The sequence below is a fragment of the Arachis hypogaea genome, chromosome 2, assembly GCF_003086295.3.
Source record: "Arachis hypogaea cultivar Tifrunner chromosome 2, arahy.Tifrunner.gnm2.J5K5, whole genome shotgun sequence".
NCBI classification, from domain to species: Eukaryota; Viridiplantae; Streptophyta; class Magnoliopsida; order Fabales; family Fabaceae; genus Arachis; species Arachis hypogaea.
The window spans coordinates 52,852,531-52,861,425 of record NC_092037.1 but is presented as its reverse complement, the minus strand read 5'-3'; positions in this window follow the sequence as shown (position 1 = coordinate 52,861,425).

Genomic DNA, 8,895 nt, shown 5'->3' with positions numbered 1-8,895 from the left:
CATCCAGAAATTACCTGAAATCACAGAAAAACACATAAAATCATAGTAAAGTCCAGAAATGTGAATTTTAACATAAAAACTAATGAAAACATCCCTAAAAGTAGCTTGAACTTACTAAAAACTACCTAAAAACAATGCCAAAAAGCGTATAAATTATCCGCTCATCAGGTATGAATCTCACAGCCTTATAATTTGCAATGTCTGCAAACCATGGTATTTCCTGGATGGCAAAGAGTTGCTCATCCGGAAAGTTTTCAGAGATCTCAGTTAGAGGGAGGGACGCCCCTTCTACTGGTTCTATTCGGGATAGGTGATCTGCTACTTGGTTCTCTGTCCCTTTTCTGTCTCTTATTTCTATATCAAACTCCTACAGAAGCAACGCCCATCTTATGAGTCTGGGTTTTGAATCCTGCTTTGTGAGTAGATATTTAAGAGCAGCATGGTCAGTATACATAATCACTTTTGATCATACTAAATAAGATCTAAATTTGTCAATGGCGTAAACCACTACAAGTAACTCTTTTTCTGTGGTTGTATAGTTCTTCTGTGCGTCATTTAAAACACGAATGGCATAATAAATGACATGCAGAAGCCTGTCATGCCTTTGTCCCAACATTGCACCAATGGCATGGTCACTGGCATCACACATTAGTTCAAATGGTAATGTCCAGTCTGGTGCAGAGATGACTGGTGCTGTGACCAGCTTAGCTTTCAGAGTCTCTAACACCTGCAGACGCTCCTTATCAAAGATAAATGGCGTGTCAGCACCTAGCAGATTACTCAGAGGTTTGGCGATTTTTGAAAAATCTTTTATAAACCTCCTATAGAATCCTGCATGCCCCAGAAAGCTTCTGATTGCCTTAACATTGGCAGGTGGTGGTAATTTTTCAATTACCTCTACCTTACCTTGATCCACCTCTATTCCCTTGTTCGAAATTTTGTACATAAGGACAATTCCTTCAGTCACCATAAAGTGACATTTTCCCAGTTTAAAACTAGGTTAGTCTCTTGGCACCTCATTAGAACAAGTGCTAGATGGTCAAGACAGGAGCTGAATGAGTCTCCAAATACTGAAAAGTCATCCATGAAGACTTCCAGAAATTTTTCCACCATATCAGAGAAAATAGAGAGCATGCATCTTTGAAAGGTTACAGGTGCATTGCACAGACCAAATGGCATCCTTCTGTATGCAAATACTCCGGATGGACATGTGAATATTATTTTCTCTTGATCCTGGGGATCTACTGCAATTTGATTATAACCTGAATATCCATCCAGGAAGCAGTAGTATTCATGACCTGCTAGTCTTTCTAGCATCTGGTCTATGAATGGTAAAGGAACATGATAATTTCTGGTAGCTGTATTGAACCTTCTATAATCAAGACACATACGCCACCATGTAACTGTTCTTGTAGGAACCAGTTCATTTTTTCATTATGAACCACTGTCATGCCACCCTTCTTAGGGACGACTTGGACAGGGCTTACCCAGGGGCTATTAGAAATAGGATAAATAATCCCAGCCTCTAGTAATTTAGTGACCTCCTTCTGCACCACCTCCTTCATGGCTGGATTCAACCGCCTCTGTGGTTGAACCATTGGCTTAGCGTCACCCTCCAATAGGATCTTGTGCATGCATCTGGCTGTGCTAATGCCCTTAAGATCACTGATGGACCACCCAAGAGCAGTTTTGTGTGTCCTTAGCACTTGAATTAGTGCTTCTTTTTTCTGTGGCTCTAAGGTAGAGCTTATGATTATAGGAAACGTATCACCTTCTCCCAGAAATGCATATTTCAGGGATGGTGGTAATGGTTTGAGCTCGGGCTTGGAAGGTTTCTCCTCTTCCTAAGGGATTTTCAGAGGTTCTATTATTCTCTCTGGTTCCTCCAGATCATGCTGAGCATCTTTAAAGATATCCTCTAGCTCTGATTTGAGACTCTCAGTCATATTGACCTCTTTTACCAGAGAGTCAATAATATCAATGCTCATGCAGTCGTTTGGGGTGTCTGGATGCTGCATAGCTTTGACAACATTCAATTTAAACTCGTCCTCATTAACTCTCAGGGTTACTTCCCCTTTTTGGACGTCAATGAGGGTTCGTCCAGTTGCTAGGAAAGGTCTTCCTAAAATGAGAGTTGCACTCTTGTGCTCCTCCATTTCTAGCACCACAAAGTCAGTGGGAAAGGCAAATGGTCCAACCTTGACAATCATGTCTTCAATCACGCCTGATGGGTATTTAATGGAGCCATCAGCAAGTTGGAGACATATCCGGGTTGGTTTGACTTCTTCAGTCAAACCAAGCTTTTTGATAGTAGATGCAGGTATTAGGTTAATACTTGCCCCAAGATCACATAGAGCTTGCTTGGTACAAGTACCCTCTAACGTGCATAGTATCATAAAGCTTCCGGGATCTTTAAGCTTTTCTGGTAAGCTTTTCAGAATGACTGCACTGCATTCTTCAGTGAGGTAAACTTTTTCAGTTTCTCTCCAATCCTTCTTATGACTTAAGATCTCTTTCATGAACTTAGCATAAGAGGGTATTTGCTCAAGTGCCTTTGCAAACGGAATCTTTATTTCAAGAGTCCTGAGATAGTCTGCAAAGCGGGAAAATTGCTTATCCTGTTCCGCTTGGCGGAGTTTCTGAGGATAAGGCATTTTGGCTTTGTATTCCTCAACCTTAGTTGCTGCAGGTTTATTGCCTACAGATGTGGGTTGAGAAGCCTTTTTAGAGGGATTGCTATCAGCACTTGTATGTGTCTGATCCCCCACTGGCATTTGAATGCCAAGGGTAGAAGCTGGGGTGGCATTAGATGCCAACTCCTTACCTGTTTCTGGCATCTGAACACGAGAACTGAGCTTTCTTTGGACGTTCAACGACAACTTCTTGCCTGTTTCTGGTGTTTGAACGCCAGAACTGAGCATGGGTTGGGCGTTTAACGCCAGCCCTTCACCCTTTTCTAGCGTTTGAACGCCAGAATTATTCCTCTCTGGGCTCTTACTTTCCTCAGAGGGATTTGGGTAGCAGTTTGTTCATTTTTTGGCTTCCTGCTGTCTTGAAGTGAGGTATTTAATGTCTTCCCACTTCTTAATTGAACTGCTTGGCACTCTTCTGTTATCTGTTTTGATAACTGCTGTTCTGTATCTCTCCCAGGCATCATAAAGGGATTCATTATCTCCTTGTTTAAATCCTTGGATGCTCATTTAGCTGTGTCATCTATTTTGGAGGGAAATATTGATTCAGAAATTTTTCTGACAGCTGTTTCCATGTCCTTATGCTAGCCTTAGGTTGGTTATTTAACCACCTCTTAGCTTGGTCTTTTACAGAAAATGGAAATAGTAACAATCTGTAGACATCCTGATCTACTTCCTTATTGTTCCGGGGGTTACCTGAAACGTGTAGCTCGGTCGTCTTCGGAGAGGCCCGAGGTGGGGGTCAGGGACCCGAGCTTGATATGTGGAGTGGTTGGTGGTTGTACCTGCAATGACACTCCGATGCTTAAGTTAGCATGGGTTCAAGCAGATATTGAGTAGAATTAGAGTGTGAGTTATACCTGGGTGCTCCAGTGTATTTATAATGGTGAGAGGTGGCCTCCTGTTGATAAGATAAGTTAGTTATCTTATCTTATCTTTATCTTATCTTTAAGTGAGGTCATCTTATCTTCAAGGGAACCGCCTTTATCTTTCTGGGCTTTGGCTGCCTTTAGATTGGGCCGTGTCCCTTCGTTTTGGGCCTGCTTTGGGCTCCTTTGGCGAGTTGGCCGAGCTCTTTGAGAAGAGGTCGGGCATTTGGCCGAGCCCTTTGAGAAGAGGTCGGGCATTTGGCCGAGCCCTTTGAGAAGAGGTCGGGCATTTGGCCGAGCCCTTTGAGAAGAGGTCGGGCATTTGGCCTGAAGAGGTCGGTCGGCTTGTCGCTAAACATCCCGGGTCGGGCAGCTTGACCCAGGGTATGAACAGTGCCCCTGCTTGAGTTCGATCTTTCCATGAGATCATGCTTTTTCAGAGCTTCGATCTCTTTGGAAGTCGTGCTCAAGCATCTGTTTGGCTTGTTTCTTCATTGCTTTGCAATCTTTGTAGATTTTCTAGAGGTTTGGTACTTCACAGTCCAACCTCTTTTGAGTGGTAGCGTGGGTTTTCTACCCTTGCCTTCTGGATCACGCCTTGCTTTAAGTTTGTGTTGACAACCCTCTGCTTTGGCGAAGTTGTCCTTGCGACTTGATATCCAGATTTTTAGTGATTTGTCCAATGACTTTTTAGTGTTCTTTATATAGAACCCCCTTTTTTTTTTAGTCTTGGATGATGTTCGTAGACCTGTTTGAGATTGTGCCTTCTTTGAGTGGAGTTGTATCCTTTTTGGCTAAGCGCATTTGAGCCTTAAGTTGTTTCCCAACCTTTTGGCTTGTTCTTTTTTGAAGTCGTACTTGCGCCTTCTTCTTTAGCTGATGTCGACCTGTATGACTTTGCCCCTGCTTGAGTTCGGACTTTTCCGTGAGACCGTGCTTTCAGAGTTTCGATCTCTTCGGGGAAGTCGTGCTCAAGCATCTTGACTTTGGTCGATCTTTGAGTAGTTTCTCCTTGTGTGAGTCTAGTATTGCCCCTTTTACTTTGTTGAGGGGACTTTTCAGCCTTCTTCCGACTTGTTTGTCTTTGCTGTTCGGGCTTTTTAGTCATAATCCAACAACTTTTTAGGTAGTGTTCCGATGGGGAACCTTTTTATAGTTTGTTTGGATGACTTTTTAGCTCTGTCTTTGAGGCTGTGCTTTTCGCTTTTTAAGTAGTGTCTTTGTTAAGACTTCGTACCTTTTAGCAAAACATTCTTGGCCTTCCTCTGGCCGTTTCGCGTGATGTCTTTGTCCGTTTTTATGGATCTTTGTAGAGTGTCGGTACTTTGTTGTTCGACCTCTTTTGATCACTTCTGATTTTGTCCACTTTCTGCTTGGTCGAGGTGGTCCTTGGGGCTAATTCGTCCGACGACCTCTTAGTGTTTTTGTAGAACACTTTTTAGTCATTCTGAACAATTTTGATAGCCTTGTCGTGGAGCCGTGGCTTTTTGGGCGGAGCTATGTCTGTTTTAGCGCACATTTTTCATTGGTCCGACTTCTTCTTGTCGGTCCAAGCTGTAGCTTTTGTTTGGTCCGACTTCTTCTTGTCGGTCCGACTTCTTCTTGTCGGTCTCTTCTGAGTTATGTCTGTAATCCTCTTTTTTGGACTTTGTTCAAGTCTCTTTTCAGGGATTACTTTTATAACTTTTGTCGCTTGGGCCGACTTTGTCATGTCAGGTCCTCCTAAGTTATTTCTGTAATCCTCTTTCTTGGACCTTGTCAGGTCTCTTTCAGGGATTACTTTTTATAACTTTTTGTTTATGGGACGACTTCTTTACGTCAGTCCCTTCTCCAAGTTATTTTTGTAATCCTCTTTCTTGGACCTTTGTCAGATCTCTTTCAGGGATTACTTTTTATAACTTTTTGTTGTAGGAGACCGACTTCTTTATGTCGATCTCTTCTAAGTTATTTCGTAATCCTCTTTTTTGGACCTTTGTCAGGTCTCTTTCAGGGATTACTTTTATAACTTGTCCGTTGTAGGAGACCGACTTCTTTATGTCGATCTCTTCTAAGTTATTTCGTAATCCTCTTTTTTGGACCTTTGTCAGGTCTCTTTCGTAATCGGACGATGAATTTGGTTTTCATCTTTGCCGACTTTGTCATGATCGGGCGGTGAATTTGGTGTTCACCTTGCCGACCTGCCGTAGTCGGGCGTCTTGGTAGGAAACTTTTTAGGGAATCTGCAATCTTTTAAACAATAAAATGAAGATAAGAGTGTGTACATGTTAGTACTTACCTTTCTAGGTCGGGAAATCTTTTTGGATCTCGACCTGGCGCCCTTTTTAGATTGCAAGCATGCCATGACCTTGGTAGCTCTTGCCCTTCGAGTTCGGACAGTCTGTAGCAACCTTTCCCCAGTTCTTCTAAACAACTTGGTATGGTCCTTTCCAGTTGGCTGCTAGCTTTCCTTCTCCAGGTCGAGTTGTTCCGATATCATTTCGGATTAGGATAAGGTTGTTGTTGGCAAAGCTTCGCTATGCTACCTTCTGATTGTATCTTGAGGCCATTCGACGTTTTAACGCCTCTTCCTTGATCGGAGCTCTCTCTCGGACTCTCGGAAGTAGGTCGAGTTCTTTCCTTTGGATTTGGGAGTTGACCTCTTCATTGTAGAAGATCATTCTGGGGGATCCTTCTTTGATCTCTACTGGGATCATTGCCTCCATTCCATAAATCAATCGTAAGGGTGATTCCCCCATGGTGAAGTGTGGAGTTGTCCGATATGCCCATAGGACTTGTGGGAGTTCTTCAGCCCAAGCTCCCTTTGCGTCCTGTAGTCTCCGTTTTAACCTAGCTAGTATGACTTTGTTGGCAGTTTCTTGTCCATTGGCTTGTGGGTGTTCTACGGATGTGAATTGGTGCTTGTAATAATGTTTCTGTACAAGAATTTTCTGATTTCTTTGAGCAGTGGCATTAGTTAGGGGCTCTGCCTCAATCCATTTTATGAACACCCCTATAATGAGGAACTTGACTTGTCTCAATCCTTGGGGAAATAGTCCGAGGAGGTCGAGTCCCCTCTTTGCGAACGGCCAAGGTGATGTTACACTGATGAGCTCCTCTGGTGGGGCAATGTGGAAGTTGGCATGCTTTTTGATGTAAAGCTTTGACTTTGTATTTGGGTTTTTGCTCCGTTGTTGCCTTCAAAGGGTGCCCCTGGACCTTCGTGTGAGTCCTGGGGTTTCCCTTTTACTGTTTGTATCTGACACCTGATATTTTGCTGTTATTGTTCGAGTTGTTGCCCGAGTTGTTTGGTAGTAACCCCATAGTTGACCTATGTCTTTGAGATGTATACTAAGATCCCGGACGTCATGTCTAATTGGCTGGATTCCATAGTTTTTTAATGCGTGTTACTGTGGCTAACCCTGAGTACGTCCTTGAGATTGACTTGTTGTGGTCTTGTGATGTAGCCTGGATGAGGCTTCTGTTATTGCCCCCTAGTTTCGTGTTGGCTAGTTTTGAAAATGCATCAGTTCGGGCGTTCTGCTCCCGAGGTATGTGTCGGACCGCATATCCCCGAATTGTCCGAGCTGTTGGTGCTGGCTGGTTTTGAGAGTGCATTAGCTCGGGCATTCTGCTCCTGAGGTATGGATTTCATGTTCCCGAGTTGTCCGAGTTGTTTTCTGTTTTTGTCCAGGGTCCCCCGAATTGTCCAAGATGTTTTCTGGTTTTGTCCAGGGTTCCCCGAATTATCCGAGCTGTCCTCTGTAGGATTCTTCCAGCTAAGTTTGTTTTTTGTAGGATGTCTTTTATGGGCTGGTTGGTCTGAACTCTGATAGTGTGAGCTTGAAAGTATGGGTGGAGTCATCGAGAGGTGAGTATGAGGGTGTAGGCAAACTTTTTCTATCTGTTGATGGTTTAGTTCGGTCCCTTGTAGAGCTTTGCTGATGAAGTAGACAGGTTGTTGCCCACTTTCATCTTCTCTGACTAGTGCTGAGGCTATTGCCTAACTTCCCACTGCGAGGTGTAATGAGTTCTTCACTTTCCCGTGGTCTGGAAAGAATGGGTGATTGCCCCAAGAATTTTGAAATCTCGGAAGGCTTGTTCGTACTCCGTTGCCTTTTCAACTCGTCCGACCTCTTTGGTGTGAGGTGGACGTTCAACTCGTTTGACCTCTTTGGTGTGAGGTAGATGTTTAACTTGTCCGACCTCTTTGGTGTGAGGTGGACTTTCAACTCGTCCGACCTCTTTGGTGTGAGGTGGACCTTCAATTCGCTCGATATCTTTGGTTTGAGGTGGACCTTCAACTTGTCCGACCTCTTTGGTGTGAGGTGGACCCTAAACTCGTCCGATATCTTTGGTGTGAGGTGGACCTCAAACTCGTGTCCGACCTCTTTAGTGTGAGGTGGACCTTAACTCGCCCGACCTCTTCGGTGTGAGGTGAATCTTAACTCGCCCGACCTCTTCGGTGCGAGGTGGACTTTCAACTTGTCCGACCTCTTTGGTGTGAGGTTGAGCTTCGACTTGTCCGACCTCTTTGGTGTGAGGTAGACCTTCGCCTTGTCCGACCTCTTTGGTGTGAGGTGGACCTTCAACTTGTCCGACCTCTTTGGTGTGAGGTGGGCCTTCAACGCGTCCGACCTCTTTGGTGTGAGGTGGATCTTAACTCGCCCGACATCTTTGGTGTGAGGTGGACCTCAAACTCGTGTCCGACCTCTTTAGTGTGAGGTGGACCTTAACTCGCCCGACCTCTTCGGTGTGAGGTGGATCTTAACTCGCCCGACCTCTTCGGTGTGAGGTGGACCTCAAACTCGTGTCCGACCTCTTTAGTGTGAGGTGGACCTTAACTCGCCCGACCTCTTCGGTGTGAGGTGGATCTTAACTCGCCCGACCTCTTCGGTGCGAGGTGGACTTTCAACTTGTCCGACCTCTTTGGTGTGAGGTTGAGCTTCGACTTGTCCGACCTCTTTGGTGTGAGGTAGACCTTCGCCTTGTCCGACCTCTTTGGTGTGAATGGGTCTTGATCTTTGTGGGGGCTATCTTCGTGACTGGATCGAGCCGTCTCGGTTTTGAGACCAGCTTCGAGTTTTAAGAGCTTATCTTTTAACTCTCGGCGTCGCCTAGTTTCCCTTTCGGAGGTCCTTCTTGGCTTCCCGTTGATGCTCGTCTTCTTTTTTGAGTTGTTGGAGGCGGTTTTGTTGAGCTTGTAGTGCTTCCATGATTTCTGTGTTTGCAGGTTATATATCTCCCCCGTTTTGGGGTGTGCTTTTGGGGGTGGCGTCCGCGTTTTTATGCGGCATTCTATCCTCTAGATTTGAGTTGTGGTCGTTGTCATGGTCGTCCGCCATGGTGATGGAATGACT